This window comes from Macaca fascicularis, chromosome X, assembly GCF_037993035.2.
Source record: "Macaca fascicularis isolate 582-1 chromosome X, T2T-MFA8v1.1".
In the NCBI taxonomy this organism is placed as follows: Eukaryota; Metazoa; Chordata; class Mammalia; order Primates; family Cercopithecidae; genus Macaca; species Macaca fascicularis.
The window spans coordinates 149,683,902-149,705,067 of NC_088395.1; the positions used below are offsets into that span (position 1 = coordinate 149,683,902).

Below are 21,166 nucleotides of genomic sequence, written 5' to 3' on the forward strand. Positions count from 1 at the left end.
TCCTTGTCTATACCAAAGAGACTTTAGCAGCTGACTGAAATATACTAGTGGCTGCAAATCCAACGTGTGGATTGTCTGGGCCCCTTCTTCTACCTATTTGTTAGTGCTTCAACAAGAGGGTAGGGATATTCTAAGGAAGGGCCAATGTTCAAAACAGTTACATGCAGATTGATAATTTCGTCAATAAGCTTGTTAAGAAAATAAGTAAACCTGGGGGAGGGGAGCAGAGGAGTTGGCTATCATGTATGTATTTCAGACACCTGGCTTTCCTAAACAAAAGGCATAAACATTCCATGTGCTCCCATCCCCCAACCTTGCTGTTTTTTGTAGGAGCTTGGCTAAGAAAAACCACTCACTCTTCGTGTCTGTGGGAATAAACTAGCTTTAGGTAAGTAGAGCTAAGTTATAAATGGGAAGTATTTCCCTAGGACTCTTGGTAGCCTACTATTTGCCACGTTCAGGTAATACTGCCAGGCCCATTTCTTCAGGACCAATGTGCTGCCCAATTCACTTATTCAAATTCCAGCGGCTCTAGCCACAATAGAGCACAACCGGTATCCAGAAATGTTCTTGCTTAAAAATGAAAAAAAAAAAAAAATCTTTAAGCTAAAACTAGCAACAGCTTTGAAACCAGAATTTGGCTGTCTGCCTGAACTCCTACAGTTAAACATTTACCATAATTGGTTGATGTTTTAAAGGCCCCAAATCTAGGTAAAAACATCTGATGGGCAAAGGATTTATTGCATTATTTGTGAATAATGGCCTACCTTCTATACCGTCTATCGTAGTCATTCATATGTATGTTTTATTGTTTTTCTTCTTTTGTCATTTTATGGTACTTCCTTCAGGTTATATTCACAGGAATGTTGGCCAGGCACAACATGTATACAGAGATGCACATACAACATGTAAATGAACATTTAAATAGATCTGCATATATGGGCATATTTCTTTATGACCTTGCTAAACATTGTGTCTTTCATGAACAACTCTTTCTCTACCTTCACTCCACATTGCCTTGAAAACTTTAATCATCCTCTCTTTTAAAAACAACCTAGAGACAGAAATTAGGCAGCATTGGTAACATTTATTATAGTCAATGTGAAATCCATTATGAAATAGCATTGCTTAAGGAAACACTAAATTTTCGTCTATAACAACATATGTACTTGTGCAGCTCCTTTTAGTAAAGTGAATGGTGTTTCCTTCATAGGTAACAGCTGCAGCATGTTGAAAAATCCCTCTACTGTTGCACGTTTGGACAAAACAGATCCTGTTAATTAATAACTCATATTTGCATTTTATTGTATAATGCAATTTGAAAGTAGTAATGGGTATCAAAACAAGGTGGCCTTTATTCTAAATGTTAACAATTCAGGAAGCTGAATATATTTTATCCGGATAGGTGAAATGTTTGTCTTTCACTATAAATGTTAACAAGAGTCAATAGAATGAGCAAAAAAAGTTTACCTGAAAATTCTAAGTACTGTGATAACTGAAAAGGCCAGATTTGGACAGTAAATATCAGATGATTTAAATGCCTATCTTTATTCAACTTTAGAAACTGTTCTGAGACTTGGCTATATTTAACTGCAATAACTGTGAAATGTTATTTTTCATATGGATATGGAGACAAATCTGAAAGCAACCGCAGCTAGATCATCGATAAATTACAATTCACAATATTCCTCAGAACTTGTCTGTGATTAATGTTCAACTTTTTAAAATGAATGCTTTAAAATAAAATATTTTTCTACTTAAAAAGATAAAGTGGACGCTCATAAAATAAAACAGAAGTAACAACTTCCATGTTTTCTGCTTATTTTGCTTTCAAAGTAATTTAAAAACCCAATCCTTTAGTCTCGCAGTCCCTTTTCTGTCTCCTAGGATTACAGGTGACATCCCAATAGAACAGTAGGAAGTGATGCAGAATTGCTAGCTTAACAAAGGAAGTGAATACATACATAAATAAAAGTGTTAAGAAAACTCCAGCACTATTTATGGCCATTGGGGAAAAAAAACAAATTTGATGTTCTTCCTAAAATGTAAGAATTCAAATATTGTGAGTTTTGCAATATCCTCACAGTCTTCCTCCAAATGTTTTACCTTATTTCATCTTGGCTTCTTAGGAGTACAACCAGAATCGTAGGTCTATACTGATATACTGTGTCTCCCTCCATCAGGGAAAAAAACAACTGCACTAAGAATTTCAACAAGATCCTGAATACCCTTAGTTCCAAAGGCAGTTTGGAATTAAGTCATTAAAACACTAAACAACTGAAAGTGATTATAATGCCAAATCTTGGCCCTAGTCAGTTATCTTTCACTTTCACTGTATTCCTCATTTATCTTGCCTTGTCTTGCTGCTGTTCAAAATCAAATCAGCCTTAATTTTTGTATCCAGGTATCACAGATTATTCAGTTTTTTTAATATTGAAGATTTCTTTATATTCTGGCATTTTAACAGTCACAAACTTGCTATTTCTCTTTCATTTTTATTTCTTTATTTTTCACACAGAGCCTCGCTCTGTCACCCAGGCTGGAGTGCAGTAGTGTGATCTCGGCTCACTGCAACCTCTGCCTCCTGGGTTCAAGCAATTCTCCTCCCTCAGCCACCTGAGTAGCTGGGATTACAGGCATGTGCCACCATGCCCAGCTAATTTTTGTATTTTTAGTAGAGACGGAGTTTTGCCATGTTGTCCAGGCTGGTCTCGATCTTCTGACCTCAGGTGATCCGCCCATCTCGGCCTCCTAAAGTTCTGGGATTACAGGCATGTGCCACCACACCCGGCCACACACTTGCTATTTCTTTAAGTGAATACAAGAAAGTTCTTAGGATGTTAATATATCTTCTAGGAAGAAATGTTTCCACGATCAAATAAGTTAAAAGACCCTTGGTTCCATAAAGCTAAACATTTTATTTTTACTTTGGGGTTTTTCAACACAATTAATTATGTTTAAATGAACTTTTGTTTACCAAGGGAAAAGGGGGATGGCATGTGGCATTTCACAAACTTATATGACAATGGAACCCTTTTTTTCTATCTATACAATTTGAAAAACATACTAATAGCTCATTTTTACAAATTTCGTGGAATTCAGAACATGAAAGGAAGTTTTCAGATCATAATCTAACCCATACAATAGTAGCTACTATCTGTTGAGTGCCTCTTCTTTGCTATGTTGCCTACAAATATTTCACTTAGTTCTATGAACAAGGAAGGGATTATTATACTTATTTTAAAAATGAGGTTAGGTGGTCAGGCATGGTGGCTCATTCCTGTAATCCCAGCACTTTGTGAGGCTGAGGTGGGGAGATTGCTTGAGCCCAGGATTTCAAAACCAGCCTGGGCAATATGGGAAAAACCTTCTCTACAACAAATACAAAAATTAGTGGGGAATGGTGGCACATGCTTGTAGCCCCAGGTACTTGGAAGGCTGAGGCAGGAGGATCACTTGAGCCGAGGAGGTCAAGGCCGCCGTCAACTGTGGCCATGCCACTGCACTCCAGCCCAGGCAACAGAGTGAGACTCTCTCAAAATAATAAAATAACATAACATAACATAAAATAAAATAAAATAAAATAAAATAAAATAACAAAATAAAATAAAATAGAATAAAATAAAATAAATTCAGGGAAGGTAAACAGTTTGCCCGAGGTCACATGGTGAGTAAGTGACAGTCAAGGTTTGACCCCGGATCTTGAAGTTTTCCACTACACCATGTTTTCATTTTCACAGGGGAACTAGGGAATTTTTAACTTTGAAAGCAGAATAGACTTGAAAGCAGGCTGGGCATGGTGACTTACGCCTATAATCTCAGCACATTAGGATGCCAAGACAAACAGTCTGGGCAACAAGGTGAAAAGCCATCTCTATAAAAAGTAAAATTAAAAAAAATAGCCAGGCGTGGTGGGGTGCACCTGTAGTCCCAGGTACTAGGGAGGCTGCGGTGGGAGGATCGCTTAAGCTTAGGAGGACAAGGCTGCAGTGAGCCGTCATCACGCCACTGCACTCTAGCCTGAGCGACAGAGCAGCCCTGTCTCAAAAAAAAAGAGAAAGGGATAGATTTGAAAGCAGAATACGTTTTCCAAAGATAAATACTTGAGACATAAATGTTTTCAAGTATTAAAGTATGAATACTCAGCACAAGAATAAACAAATAAATGACATTAAAAACAGTTCACATCAATTCTGCATGACAAGGTCTCTTGAATCAACTGATTTTACCCTTTGCCAACAGTAGCCTTGTTCTATCCATTCTGCTCTTTCAACTCTCATACCTGAGTTGATTCTGCATCTGTGATGATGTCTCAAATGTTCCCTATTAGGGATAATAACTTTCACTATTACCAAATGGAGCCATGTGTATTAGGGTTCTCTAGAGGGACAGAACTAATAGTATATATATATGTGTGTGTGTGTGTGTGTGTGTGTGTGTGTATACATATATAGGAGTTTATTAAGTAGTATTAACTTGCACGATCACAAGGTCCTGCGTTAGGCTGTCTGCAAGCTGAGGAGCAAGGAAGCCAGTCTGAGTCGCAAGGCTAAAGAACTTGGAGTCTGACGTTCAAGGGCAGAAAGCATCCAGCATGGGAGAAAGATGTAGGCTAGGAGGCTAAGCCAGTCTCGCCTTTTTACATTTTCCTGCCTACTTTATATTCCCTGGCAGCTGATTAGATGTTGCCCACCCAGATTAAGGGTGGGTCTGCCTTTCCCAGTCCACTGACTCAAATGTTGATCTCCTTTGGCAACACCCTCACAGACACACCCAGGATCAATACTTTGCATCCTTCAATCCAATCAGGTTGACACTCAGTATTAACCATCACACCATGCAAAGCAGTAGTGTTCATCCCTAGACTTATTCCAGTTAAGACAAAAGAATTGTTATAAAATAGGATACCAAATGAAATGGAAAATGTGAGACTAGTTGATTGTTTGATTAGGTTATATCAATTAACCTGACCTTCCATTTTCCTCAGACTTCTTTATAGTACAGCTGGTAACCTGGTGTCCTTTTCAGAAACTAAGGCATCATCTGTAAATGTATTAAAGTCTGTGCAGCAAGGCATTGGCTAATTTTTCAAATACTATTTCACTCAGAAATTATTATTTTTAGAATAATAATAAAGAGGTGTATGTTGTTTTGCAGGATCTTTGTAACTTTGGCCCCTAGTGAGTACTTATCCCTATGGCCAACTAGAACCACCTATGTGGTTTAGAATATTGCTAAGCCAGGGATGCTGACAAAATAGTGTCTTTTTTTCTATATATTCTCTAACTCGAAGAAATCTCACTGTCAAATATTAGGGCCCAGCCACAAGCTCAACAGCCCTCAGACAACTCAAAGATAATAAAGATCATAAAATAAAAAGATAGGAAGTTAATAGCTAAACAATCTAGTGTGAGAATTACTCTTATGGGCTGTAAAAGTTCCATAACACCAACCAAAGCTTTATCAGAGAGATAGTAAGTTGATAAAAATCTTTCTGTTTTTACCATGTTCAACTCTATCTTGGGAACCACAGTGTTGTCCCTAGCTAGCAAAATATTATTGTTTTGCAAAAATATTGAGGGTCTTTTGTTCGATACTTTTATAACAATATTACTTTTCCTTAGAAATATACACTTCAACCTTTCGTCCAAAAGTGATCTTAACTGGGATGAGATAATATCGAAAAATAATTAGAAAGAATGGATGATACCTGCTACTTAATAGCATAACATGTGGTCATAGCCAATAATAACTTCGTTGTACATTTAAATAACTTAAAGAGTAATTGGATTGTTTGTAACTCAAAGGTCAAATGCTTGAGGGGCTGCATACCCCATTCTTCATGATATGCTTATTTCACATTGCATGCCTGTATCAACACGTCTGGTGTATCCCATAACTGTATATACCTACTATGTACCCACAAAAATTAAAAATAAAAAGTTGATCTTGTTCTCAGCTCCTCCTCCTTTGTTTTAGAGGCTCTTGAACAATCCAAAGGTTGGGTCAAAAACGGAGGCATAAAACAAGGCAAAAAAGGCATAATATAAAAATATGAGTTATGGTATGACTGTATTGCAATTGCTATATTAAAATAAAGTTTATCCCTTTCCAAGCCTCAAAGAGTGAGTCAGAGGAAAGCAGAACATCTGTGTAAGCTAGTGTCATGCATCTGTGATTGACTACCTTCTTTTTCAGTTTGAATTTGGAGCTGCTAATTCCCCACTCTGACGCAAATTGAGTGATGTCTACCCACCTAAGGTTGCCATGAGTAAACTGTCCTCAGGTCCCATGTAAAGGGATCATGGTATAGGAAGAAGTGTCATCACAGAGAATTTCTTCTCTTTCAGGTGCACAGTTTGGTTATCAATTAGAAACAGGATTTGAAGGAACCTTAAAGTTTTTCTAGTTTAAGCACTCACAAAACGGGTATTTTATCAGATGAACACTCAATGCTTGACTACACCCAGTCACGGGGAGCTCACTGAGGGTAGACTAGAATCTCCAGTGAGTTATTCAGAAAATTAATTACAGAATTTTTGAAATTGTTGCTGTTTTGTAAATATTCAGGAAACATAAAATTAGATCTATCAGGGTTTCAGGAGTGTGAAATTTGGAACCAGATGAACTTGGTGTTAATTTCTTGCTTCACTATTTAGTAGTTCTATGATTTAAGGCAGTTAACTTCTCTGAGCTTTCATTGCCTTTCTGTAAAGTGGGCAGGACAAACTCAATCCTCCTGAGTTTATGAGGATTAACAAGTATAATGTTTGACAAACACCTAGCACTGTGTCTTTCTGGCAGAATATTTTTATTTCCTTCTATTGATAAACAGAAAAGCCTTCCACATATACAAAAATAATAATAATAATAATTCAGACCATACATTATTTCTCTTCTTGAGTCTAAGGATGGCAAGTAGAAGAGAGTGGTTGGATTAATTCAATGTATCTTTTGTTTATTTCAAAAGCTAGAACTATTATTTAAAAATAAATCCATCTGTTCTTACCCCTCCTGGTATCCTTTAGTTACTTCTCCATTCTCATTTCACATATTATTAGTTTTTTAAAAGTTAATTGTAACAATAATCTCTGTAGAATTGAGGATTGCAGATTCCATTACTATTTTTTAAAATAATCTTACTTGCCTTGCTTGCCAGAATAACCAAGAATCTCATTCTTTACATGTCAGACCCACAAAAGTGGGTATTATCATTTTTGCAACAAAATTCCTCATAATGGCCCTGGAGAGAATGTTAAAAATATTTTTTTTCTGAATCCTGTCACTGGTTTTTTTTTTTAGGGAAACAAACAGGAAAAGAGAAAGCAAAGGAAAAAAGGAACCAACATGTATATAGCTTTAATGTTTGTAATCTACGTGCAAAAAAATTTCAGGTGAGTTGGGGGCACTAATTTTATCATTTTGCTAGTGGAAATGTATATTTTTAGAAACTTAATGACTTAAAGAACTAGCATTCTTCTATCTAAGATTATTTTGTCATAAGAGTAGCATATGCTGTTTTTAGAGAAAAGCAAGTCAGATCTGACAAGATGTGGTGCAATTATACCTAAGATCACATTCGTGTGATAAATTATGTGTAAATTAAGTCAATCTCAATCATCCAATAAATATTCAGGCAGATATAGTGCCTATTATATCCATTGTTATTTGACTTTTCTTACAATATTCATTGTTGGAAATGGTGACATCTAACTTACATCATCTCAATTCTATTTATACCTTCTCTAGTAAAACAATTCTAAGGTAAAAAAAAATTCTAAGGATGGCCGCTAGACAACTTTTTTTCCCCCATAGAGTTCAAGTTGTTGGGCATTTTACTTCCATTTATAGCTGAAGCTATTCTATGAAATTTCATTTTTATTATCTTTATGGATGAAGAAATATCCAGAAAACCAAACTACAGGATTCAGCCACTCAGGGCAATGAAAAAAAAAAAATCACAAATGGACCATATAATGATTATTCCTTTCATTTCTTTGCCTATGTTTTGAGATGTGAGTTTCCTGAGCTTTGAAAGGAGAGGAATTTTGTTGAAAGTCATTCAGATTTTCTCCTTCAGAATCTGTCCTCTATGACATATGGCAGGCTATCCCTGTGAGGGCACCATGGTTCTGGGAATCTTACCTTTCTTTCCTACCCCTCCTTGTATACTTTAAGAGGATATCTGGACAAAGGTAAAAGAAATGCCATTTTCCAATCTAAAATTTAGTGAGCGGCCAGAGTTGTGCTGATCTTTTCTCCAATTATGTCTTGCAAACAGAAGATTTACATGATAGTTTGAGGGTCTCAACGTTACTACCAAAATTTAAACACGAAATTAAATATATTGACAAATTCTCTTTTTTTTTTTTTTTTTTGGTTTAAAAGCATTTGTGAAAGGTTGTCAGATTTTGTAAAAGAGAAATTTCTGAGGTAAGCATGTCTTATGTAAAACACGTTGAGTTTGGTAAGCAGTGGTAACTCTATAAGGAATAGTTTCACATAGTATTTTCGTAGTAACAAAGGACTGGCAAGGACTGATGGTTAATTGGATTGTAGCTCAAAAAGCGAATATATTTGGGTCTCTTTTTCAGCTCATTATTAAATATTATATAAGGTATCTCCAATTCATTTGAGATTCTGATTTTATCATTTATTAAGACTAGTAGCAAGAACAGACTAGCCTAGAGGGGAAAATGGATAAAGGAGAAACAAATGACATTTTAGCATACTAGTGCACACAATATCTAAATTACACGTAACTCTCAAGCAGCTCTTTGTTCTTAACTCATTAACCACTTCAAGTAATTACCTTTTTTAAAAAACGAAGCATATTGTCCTCTTTATCACTGATTGAAAATTCTGAATTAAACACGTTTGTACTCAGAGCTTTTCTGGGAAAGGGCAAATTTAATCCTGAGATTTCCTAGTGAGCCACATCACATTGTGAACCACATAGAAACAAGCTCTCTAGAATTAAAACAAACCTTGCCATCCCCATCCTAATGGTTGATTTGATAGCTGCACATTGGAAGAATCAAAATGTACACCTAAAACAAATGAGCATGCTTTATTCTGTCCTAGTAATAGAAAATTATCTTTCCTTTTGTTCTCCAAGAACTCCAAGAATTTCAAGAATATATGGAGTTTTAGTAGAGGTGACTGACTACAAAAAATCTGCTCAACCATAAAGTTCACTTTATTAAATCTTTATTGAATGCCTATAATTCATCAGGCTTTGGGTGCCAAGGTGAAGGAAACTGCCTCTGCCTCCTAGATCACTTAGTTTAGTGATAAAGCAGATGAGACCATGTTACAATAAACAATACTATAGAATGTATATTGTGTTATAATAAGCAATACTATATAATGTATTGTGTTATCATAAATAATACTATACAATGCATTGATTGAATATGCCCTTTACTGACCGCTCATTTTCAGACTTTACTAAATTTCTCGGTTTTATAAAATGTTGTGAAATAACTATAGTTGAAGGCAATAATGGTAAGCTTCCATGGCACATATTCAAGGAAATTAAGAAAATCAGAACACTGCCTTCCATCACATGGCAAGGTCAACAACTTGTATGTCCTTCTGGAGATGACACAGTCCAAATTTTTGATATTCCTCCAGAATAGAGAGTCAAAATTTACCATGTGCCAGGCATATTTGGAAAGTACATTAACAGGAAATGTTCTATAAAATAAGAAACTGAATCATTTGGAAGGGCCAGAAATTGAAGTAGTTCACATATGCAAAAGAAATAAAATGGAAGAAGGTACGAAAACAATAAGGGTCTTCTCAAATTTGATTTTGCAAATCATGAAAAAGGAAGAGATCCTCATGTTGTTTTCAGGAATGTGAATATTACAATCCTCTCTTGGTATCTGTGGGGAGTTGGTTTCAGAACCCCCAGGACACCAAAATTCAAAGATGTTCAATTCCCTTACATAAAATGGCATAGTACTTGTATATAACCTATGCCCATTCTCCTGTATACTTTAAATTATCTCTAGATTACTTGTAATATCTAATATAATGTAAATACTATGTAAATAGTTGTTATACTGTATTATTTTTATTGTTATATTGTTTTTTTAATGAAGATCTTTTGAAATTCATATTTTAAGTTCTGGGGTACATGTGCAGGTTTGTTACATAGGTATAGATGTGCCATGGTGGTTTGCTGCACCTATCAACCCATCTCCTAAGTATTAAGCCCAGCATGCATTAGCTATTCTTCCTGATACGTTCCATACCTCACCCCCAAACATGCTCCAGTGTGTGTTGTTCCCCTCCCTGTGTCCATGTGTTCTCATTGTTCAGCTCGCACTTACAAGTAAGAACATGCGGCATTTGGTTTTCTGTTCCTGCATGAGTTTGCTGAGGATAATGGCTTCCAGGTCCATCCATGTCCCTGCAAAGGACATGATCTTGTTTGTTTTTATGGCTGCAGAGTATTCCATGGTATTTACGTACCACATTTTCTTTATCCAGTCTATCACTGATGGGTATTTGGGTTGGTTCCATGACTTTGATGTTGTGAACAGTGCTGCAGTGAACATATGTGTGCATATATCTTTATAATAGAATGATTTACATTCCTTTGGGTATGTACTCAGTAATGGGATTACTGGATTGAATGATATTTCTGGTTCTAGGTCTTTGAGGAATCTCCACACTGTCTTCCACAATTCTTGAACTAATCTACATTCCCACCAACAGTGTAAAGGTGTTCCTATTTCTCCACAACCTTGCCAACATCTATTGTTTCTTGACTTTTTAATAATTGCCATTCTGACTGGCGTGAGATGCAATCTCATTGTGTCCACAGTTGGTTGAATGCACTGATACTGAGGGTCAACTGTATACAGTGTATATAGCGTTAGGGACCTGGCTTCCCAAGTGGAACTGAGAGCCAAATACAATAAAAACTATCTTCTCTACTATATATATATACACACACACACATATACATATATCTATATATCTTCTCTACTACATATATATAATAATTTAAATGAGTTGAAGTTAGAGTCCCATGGTCTTACAGTATGGTTGAGGTGTGGAGCCCACAAGCTTTATGAGAATGAATGAATATAATACTTAACCACTCTGACAAGGTACCTGTGATAAATTTGATAAACCAAGGACAGCTAGGACATTTTCAGGCAGATTGGTAGATCGGATTTTATATATATATATATATATATATATATATATATATATATATATATATATATATATATATATATGTGGTGATTGAGAAATAACAACTAGGAAACTGAAACTTGTTCTCAGGAAATAAGAGCAGCTGGCAATAGTATCTTAAATATAAGCAGGTCTAGTTTTACATTATCTCTTTTTATTTTTAACCAGTATACACAGATGTGCCTCAATATTTAAATGGGTCATTTGATAAATATTTCAAGAAAGAGAGAAATCTTACTAAAATTATTTTAACAAGGCTAAAATGTGGATTTTTTTAATAGTTTGACTGTTTTAATAAGTCAAAACAGACTTGAAATACACTTCTTATAGCCATTTAGCCTTGGGACTTCTACCTCAGCCTGACAGTGATGTCTTCTAATTGTTATTTATGGATGTCAAGAGATTTTACCCTTTTTAAAAATTTTGCTGGTTTTTATTTCTAACATAGGACTTAACTCGTGATTTTCCTCATCCCAGCACCAATAAACAGTTCTTATGGGATTCTTGCATTGGAGTTTGAGCAAAGATTACATTAGAAATTTAGTAGTCAAGATTTGTCATTACTCTTCTCAATTCCATAGCTTTACTGTACAAACAAACACCTCCCATCCCCTCTTGTACTCTCTTCCATAAAGAAAGAAGGATAGATGAAAGCCAAAAAAATAGCCATTCCAAAATATTTGGTGTTCAGCATCTTATACTGAAATCCCCTGTTGCTATTCAATCTACTTGAAGTTTAATTTTTCTTTAAATAAATTATTTGGGAAGAAAAAAACATATTTTCCCTGCTACTGCTGCTGTAATTTTATTTGACTGATTTTCTGTTTATTAGTCATTCATCTGGATTGTTGCCTGTATATTTTCCAAAAGGCTTAATATTAAAAATTATTTCCAAGATTCATATTGAATCTTAGCACAAAATTTTATTCTTTTCTGAATCTAAGGATCTTCACCGGTATTTTCTTATTTATGCTTACAATACTCTTGTAGATTATAAAAAGCACATCACTATTTATAATATAAGAAACACACAAAGCTAACTTGATTAAGGTTACCTTAGTCTCTAAGTTAGGAACAAGAAAAAGACAAAAATAAAAAAACAATTATAAAAACCTGTGTCTCCTGGTTCTCAGTATGATGCACAAAATTTTTTATTGATGACTCCATAAGGCAGGTAACTAATATAGTCATGATGGATGAACAGAAACATGTTTTTTGGAAGGAAAATTGAGACTGGAACTAACTGCTACTGGCAGGGTAAAGGGCAGTGGTTGGGCAAGGCCGACAGGATTAGCAAGTAATCCGGTAGGATCAGATGTCTTCTTTCTCTTTCAATTTTGTAGCCTCCCTCTATTGGCAAATAGTGCTCCTACCGGCAAAACCACGTAGCAAAGGAGAGATGTGGTATGCAGAGTCCCATCCTGGTGCCAGCACCACAAAACAATGTATAGAATTGTTTATTTGTAGCTGAGAGACAACAGCTTAATAACAATCACCACAGCCCACTCTCATTACTTAGTATCTGTAGACTTCCTACAAGTATTTAACTTCTATAAAACAAAACTCTATGCTTTCTATCCTTCCTCCAAATAAAGATATTTTCCCCTTTCCCCTAACACAAAGTTCCAACATTTATGATGTCCATCTCTGGCTGATATTAAATAGCCTTAAATTCCACCTAAACATTTTATAATCTAAAGCTTATATTGTAAACTTAACTGCTAGCGAAAATGTTCATATCAAATAACAAGGGGGAAAATCGCAGAGAGGAAAAAAGAAATTGTGTGCACTTGCACACATCCACACACCGTGTATATATACATATATATGAATTATTATGTATGTTTGTGTGTTTGTGTGTGTGTGTGTACACACACAAAAATCAAGGGAAGAAATAGGGATAGCGGATACAGCCCTTTTTCTTTCGTGAGGTTACAAATAATTCTTAGGAATACCTTCTTCCGCTACTCCTGCCATGTTTCTTTGCTGTAACCAGGACTCAAGTCAGTAGGTGTTCTTCCCTATACAGTGACATTCTCAAAGGGTCTGATTCCTCAGTCCTGCCTTCCTCCTTTTTGAGTTAGTTTTCCATTACTCTTTTCTCTTGATGATGAAAAGATTAAGAGGCAGTGTGGAAGTACCAAGAAGGCAGTTCCGAACATACTCCATTTTATTTACATTGTGTAGCAGCAACAAAAATTATTCTTGGTAATCAGGATTCATCTTCTGAGATGACAAAACTGTCAACGGCAGGTGACTTTCATAGGCATATTGTTCCACAATATAGTTTATTAAATTACAACAGTTATTGATGCCAACCTTCCAAATCTCTTGGCCTGTTCTTACCATAGGATGTGCCGTGGTCACACTGGCAAGGACCGTAGGCAGTGGCATACATCTGTGTACCTGGTGGAAAATCTGGAGAACTCAGCAGGCTGATTTTGGTTAGATATTTAAATTTAATTTTAAAGCGGTTATAATAATTTCTAAGATTACGTTCACCTTTTAGTTGCAATAGTAAGAAACTAAGGCTATGTCTAGTTGATTACAGTATAACAGGTAAATATGAAAATATTAATAATGGAAATTTTAGAATTTAATAATGGATAAATCTAGGGGAGCTACACTGCCCTTCCACGAATTAAATGCCTTTGGTCCAGACAAGATCTTTGGATCTTTTTTCCTTTATACAGGCTTCCATATATTACCCTGTGTTTCTCTCATCTTTATCATTTCTGCAATACAGTGTAGCCCCTGAGGGTCCTTTTCACTGTAAGACTGGTTATAAAATAGGATTTAGCAGGTGGTCTTTTTCTTGTCCTCCCAAATACCCTTCTTGATTACAGTGTTTTTCTCATAATCACTATGGGGAAAAATATTGAGGTTAATAAGTTAATACAAATGTCTTTCCTTCATTCACTCAACAGGTCATCATTGAACACTTACTTCACGCCAGGAATTGTGCTAACCCCTATGGTTTCAGTAGTTGAACTAAACAGTGCTTGCTCTCATGGAGATTCTAGTTCTAGGAAATCATATGATACTGGTTATATAGAGTTCAACCATCTTTCAAAGTTATTACACTCTTTGTCTTTCTCTATAAATTCTTATGCTTGCCAGAATAAGATAATGTCTCTGTTTTCTAAACGAAAATTGGCCCCAGTCTGATATTAAGAGAGACAATTTGATATCAGAAATATTTCAGAGGGCCGGGCACGGTGTCTCATGCCTATAATCCTAGCACTTTGGGAGGCCGAGGCGGGAAGATCACCTGAGGTCAGGCGGTCAAGACCAGCCTGGCCAACATGGCGAAACCCCATCTCTACTAAAAATACAAAAATTAGCTGGGTGTGGTGGCGCATGCCTATAATCCCAGCTACTCAGGAGGCTGAGGCAGGAGAATCACTTGAACCCAGGAGGCAGAGGTTTCAGTCTGCCAAGATCACACCACTGCACTCCAGCCTGGGCCACAGAGCAAGACTTCGTCTCAAAATAAATAAATATTTCAGAAAAACTGCGACTTACAGTCATATAATATTCAATGCTAAGTTTACCCACTTAGACTCTGGTGCAAAGTAGATTCAGGCTTGCACCAGCACTATATTAATATTTCAGAAGTTCATTTGTAATTTTGAATTTGCGGAAATTTCAGTCTCTTTCAGGATCACTTTCATAGTATGTCCCTCTCTCCCACCTAAAGTTTACTTTTATGATCTCCTTGCTTAAAGCAAGTGGCTTCCTGCATGCCTTCATTTCTTTTCTCTCTCCTGGGAAATCTCCAGATCCCAGAAGGCTTACTTTCTTCTCTGTTTCTGGCCTCTGCACTGAATGGTTTTTCTCAAAAACATTACTAGCCGTATTTGAATACTGGTTCCATATTCAAGTAAATTGTGATTCTTTTACCTATTGTTCTAGGTTAATGAACCTTCATCTATGGACATGATCTCTCTCTCTGCCCCTGGTTCTTTATAACTCTTGAATTTGCCTTCTGCCAGACTTTGTTTGAGGAGATTTCCATGTATAATTCTACCTACTCTTCCCAACAACCCTATGAAAAAGCAATTTTATTATCTCCATTTTATAGATGAAGACATTGAGGTCCAAAAAGGGTGAGCTGAGTTGCTCAAGGCTACATGGAGGCTGTGTGATTCTAGTGGCTGGTCTTTTTCCTAACACCTTGTCAGATAACTTATATCTGTAGCATATAGATTCATTTTCAGAATTAACTGAGTACAAGAGCAATGTGATTCAATAGTGGGTGTCATTGCCACAAATGAAAACAGGCTTTAGTCATGCAAATGGCCTTATAATAATGAATAAGTGTTTATAATAATAATTTTCTTCTGTTTTGTGTTGGACATAGCATATCTGGAGTTGGGTATTCAATTCCAGCTACCATATTTCAAGAGAGATATTAAACTAGAAAGTATCAAGGAGGAAACTTTGAGTTTCTGGAAACCATGTCAGATGAGAAACCACTGATGGGACTGATGTAAAAGTAAAAAAGGAATGATGCAAAAGTAGAAGTTTAACTGTCCTCAGTCATTTAGAAGAATATCCTGTAGAAAACAGATTAAACTTCTATACATTTTGCAATCTAGCTAATCGTGTAGAGTACTTTGCTAAAAGGCTGCTAAATGGTGTTTAATGTTACTTTACTCTGTACATGTCTTGGTTTTATGTTTGGTTCCCATATTTTGTGTTTTTAATTCTTTTTTTAACTGTCTGATATAGGTTGCTAGGTTCCAAGAGCAATTTATGTTATTCATTTGGTATAATATCATACAAAATTAAACTTCCAATTATTTTCAATGGTGAATATGCCTTTTAAAAAAGGAAACAGTATATATGCTTCTGTCAATTTCATATCCATTGGTGAATAGAAGAGGTCGGCTTCATCATGCTTTAACGATGATTTGACTGAATTATTATTCATCCTAGTGTTACAACTTGTTATTATGTGTTTTTTTAAATGGACTATTTTTTAGAACAGTTTTCAATTCACAGGAAAATTTAGAAGAAGATAGAGATTTTCCATATCCCTGTACCCCTAAACATGCATACCTTCCCCTTTATCAACATCCTCCACCAGAGTCGTACATTTGTTACAGCAGATTCACACACCAGTATGAAGCCCAGTCCATAGTTTACAAAAGGGTTCACTCTTGGTGTTGTACATTCTTGGTGTTGTACTATAATGATGGACACCATTATAGTGTCATATACAAAATCCACTATAATTCAAAGTAAATTGTGAGTCTTTTACCTATTGTTCTAGGTGTCCACCATTATAGTGTCATGTAGAGTAGTTTTACTACCCTAAAAATCCTCTGTTCTCACATGGATACAAGGAGGGGAACATCACACGCCAGGGCGTGTCAGGGGGTGGCGGGCAAGGGGAGGGAGAGCATTAGTACAAATACCTAACGCATGTGGGGCTTAAAACCTAGATGATGGGTTGATGGATGCAGCAAATCATCATGGCGCATGTGTATCTCTGTGACAAGCCTGCACATGTATCCCAGAACTTAAAGTAAAATAAAATAAAATAACATAACATAACGGAAAATAAAGAGTGCAGATGTGAGAGCCAAATAGATTGGATTCAAATCTGGTCTCCGCTACTTACTAGTTATGTGATATTTGGTAAGTCACACATCCTCCCTGCTTCATTACTCTATACAATGGGCATGATAAAATAGTTTATGGTATTATTTTGAGGACTAAAGGAGATACTACTTGTTAAAGCACCTAATATCTTGCTTGGCACATGGCCCTCCATAAATAGTAGATACTATTAAAAAATCCTTTGTTCTCTGCCACTATGTGTTTCCAAAAGAAAAAGAAAAAAATATTCATATAATTCTTGCATTTTTTATTCTATGCCTGCCTTAATATGAGGAAGCTTGAACTCTTACTTGTATAGATTGCTTAGTAATGCTATAATGTACTTAAAAACGGCCTTACAGTTTCCTGTAGTGAAACACAGATTCTGGCCCAAAGAGATATATGTACACACATATACATATAATATATACACATTATAATCTGTATATATATTTTATGTATATGCATATATGTATTGTATACACACATATATGTGTATACATATATCTTATTTATATAAAATATATATAATATGTATTATATATGTATATGTAATCGTATATAAAGCATGTTAGCTTTGAATAACTATGGCCACACCTTAGGTAAAACCATGTTTACAGTGAACTCTAATATGTACACTAATTTAGTGACCACTTATGCTAATAGTGTCTGGCACAGGTGAACAGGTCGACAAGTACTTCCAGTGAATATTATCAGACAGTTGTGCGTTTAGAAAGTAGTGCACCATGTAACATTTAAATGTACATAGATGGTTAAAATAAACCTCACACCTCAATTTCAGTGTGTTGTAATAATCCACGCCAAGAAGGAAAACAAAGTTTATAAAAAGTTCCCTTTCACGTGTTCTGTTTGAAATCTGCTGGCACCTTCAATTTTGACTATTTAAATACAGCTTCCTCCATCACAGCTGGGTGCCTGTGAATAAGAAATATTTAAATACACTGCTAAATTTTCTAAATGGAATTTTTAGAAATTCCACATTATACATCTGCATGTGCAATTTCAGCTAAGTCATAATACAGCATAATAGTAATATATTTCTTACTTTGCTAATTACATTATTAACTAATTAGTATTAAAACAGATTGCCAGAATATTTGATATGATTTTCTAACTGCTGCTTAGTGTTAAAAAGTAAAGCTGCTACCACTGGTGATTCAATGAGAGATTTTAAGATGTTCTTGTCACAGCAATAATAATTTAAATGAGTTGAAGTTAGAGTCCCATACTCTTACAGTATGGTTGAGGTGTGGAGCCCACAAGCTTTATGAGAATGAATGAATATAATACTTAACCACTCTGACAAGATAACTGTGATAAATTTGATAAACCAAGGACAGCTAGGATGTTTTCAGGCAGATTGGTAGATCAGATAAGATAAATTCAAGAGGCCATTTTTTGTCTTATTTTTCATCTTTGCATGCCTCCTATTGTGCCTACCACAGTTCATTGCATGCAACAGGTAATCAAACAACATTGGCTGAATGAGTGAATGGGCTTGCAGAGACCAAGATCTGTCCAGAGCTGGGGTGGGGTACATAGATGGTAAGTGCTTACCTTTCTCTCTATCCCCTTGGGAAACATGAGCATTTGAGTGACTTGCACACATTTCTACACATGCCAGAAACCAAGTCAATTGTGCATCAAGCATGGACCTTATCTTTAAGAAGTTATATTAAGCTAGAGTGATGAAATATATAGAATGTTTACAAAATGTACAATCACTTTTGTAAAAGACCTGTACATGTGTATTCATGCTGCTGTCAAGATATATATACATATGTATATGTATTTATAATGAAAATATTAATGTTAGAAATCTTTAGCATATAAGCTTTGAGAAACAAATATTCAAAATGTTCAATATCAGCTTTATTTTCAATCCTCACATACTGACTTCCTCAGTCATCTTTGAGCTACGTAGGTATCCTTTTTCCTTCAAAGCTGTCATGTCACCCTTGGTATAGTAGAAAACTACTTAATTTTGCAGTCATACAGACCTGGGTTTTAGTGTTGGCCCTTCTATTAGCTCTGCGACCTTAGACACTTAACCTCTTTAAGCTTTAAAAGCTTCACATATGAAATGGGATAATAATGCCATCTACACGACAGGCTTATTGTGATAATTAAGTAAACTCGTATGTACAAAGCACCTACCACATTATAGTTTTTCAATGCATGCTAGTTTCCTTGGATCTGTTTACTACAACATGTCTATATATGTGATTGGGAGAATTTCATAGTCAAGTCCATGAATATTTCTCTTAGTAGTATTTTTGTGTGTTTTTAAAAATCATTTAAAAATCTGTGCACATCCTTAAACACTGATGCAGTTCTGCTGCTTCAAATCTCTCCATTGTTTATTAGCACACTATTTGTCAGTTAGTGATCTTATCACCAACCAGTAGATATCATCACAGTTCATTTACACTTTTAAGCACGTTTTCACATTCAAATTGTGGATCTATTTTATTAAACTACTTGAATGTAACAGAACCATCAATGAATAGTGAACTAAGGTAAACTTTTAGATAATATGGACTAAGATGCTATTTCTACAGCTCATGGGTTGGTTGCATAAGCCACAAAACATTGAACTTTCTAAACCTCTTGATCACATTTGTAAGTCATTTCATTATCACTTTTAGTGAATGCATCCTCTTAGGTAACCTCAAGTCATTTACTATTGATGATAACAGAATAATAAGGCTTAGTGAGCCTTTGGATCTTGCTGCCAGCAGATGTAGCACAGACTTCACTGAGTCCTGAGAAAAGGTCCAAAGTTTCTTAAGTTCAACTGACTATACATTTAAAGATTGCACTGTGCAGCTCAGTGACTCTCTCAGCCAGTATATTTGGTGTGGCATACTTTGTGACACTCTCAGGGAAGGAAATTATCAGGTGTCCTGGGGCTAGGGATAGGATGATGAGCTTAAGACCTATGCAGGAAGCTGCAGCAGGTTAGTGGTTGGTTAGCTAATTAGTGAAAGATTAGTGCTTGGCTAAGGGCCTAGAATATCATGCACAAGGCAAGCCCAAGGAGGAAGAGACAGCTGGCTAAACAGAATAAAAGTCACAAACAAAATAAAGTGGGACAATGATTCTAGGGTGTAATTCACAGCAGGGAGATTCCATGGCTAAAAATGAATGATTTGGTAAGTTCCTATAATAGGCCCAGGATGGTATGAATAATGAATGGTGGAGATATTTTGAAAATGAGAGGTGAATCTGCTCTGATCATCATGGAAGAGTAGGTGGAGAATAAATTTTCTTATAGGAGTGAAGGGAAGTTGAATCATTAGATACAGTAGCCAGCTTTTTGTGCTAGAGTGAACCAAGAGGTTAAGAAAACACTGATAGCTACACATTAAAACCTAAATATTTAGTTAATTATTCTGAGCCCTTTTCAGAAAGAGGAAAAAAAAACCCCTAAAATTTGCATAGAATCTCAAGGGACCCTGAATTACCAAAACAATCTTGATAAAGAAGAATGAATTGGAGATCTCATTCTTGCTGATTTCAAAACATATTACAATATTATAGTAATCAAAACAGTGTGGTACAGGCATAAAGACAGGCATATGGACCAATACAACAGAATAGAGAGCTCCAAAATAAATTATCACGTATATGGTCAAATAATATAACAAGATGCCAAGATCACACAATGGGGAAAGGACAGTCATTTCAAGAAATGGTGCTGGGATAGCCACATGCAAAAAATGAATTTAGACTCTCACTTCAAACCTTATAAAAAATAAACTCAAAATGGATTAAAGATATAAATGTAAGACCTAAACTAAAACACTCCTACAGGGAAACATATGACAAAAGCTTCATAACATTAGATTTTGCAGTAATTTATTAGATATGACACCAAAATCATGTGCAACAAAAGCAAAAATACACTAATGAAACAAACATCAAACTCAAAAACTTCTACACATTAAGGAAAAGAATCAACAGAATAAAAAAACAGAATCAATGTACAGAATAAGAAAAATAGTTGTCAATTATACATCTGACAAGGGGTTAATATGCAAACTATATAAATAACTCCTACAAATAAACAACAAAGAAGTTAACCTGCTCACAAAACAGGCAAAGAATTTGAATAGACATTTCTCCCAAAATGATATAGAAATGGCTATCAAGTTAGGCTGGGTGCAGTGGCTCACGCCTATAATCCCAGCACTTTGGGGGGCAAAGGTGGGCGGATCACCTGAGGTCGGGAGTTCAAGACCAACCTGACCAACATGGAGAAAGCCTGTCTCTACTAAAAATACAAAATTAGCCAGCGTGTTGGCACATACCTGTAATCCCA

General features: G+C 35.7%; 1 long non-coding RNA gene across 1 annotated transcript in view; it reads left to right on the forward strand.

Moving 5' to 3' along the window:
* Positions 1–21,166, forward strand: part of LOC123570844 (uncharacterized) — a 31,566-nt gene that overhangs the window by 887 nt on the left and 9,513 nt on the right. The window contains exons 2-3 of the long non-coding RNA XR_006695057.2: positions 331–388; positions 7,303–7,394. This is a non-coding gene — a long non-coding RNA (uncharacterized lncRNA). The remainder of the gene's footprint in view (positions 1–330; positions 389–7,302; positions 7,395–21,166) is intronic.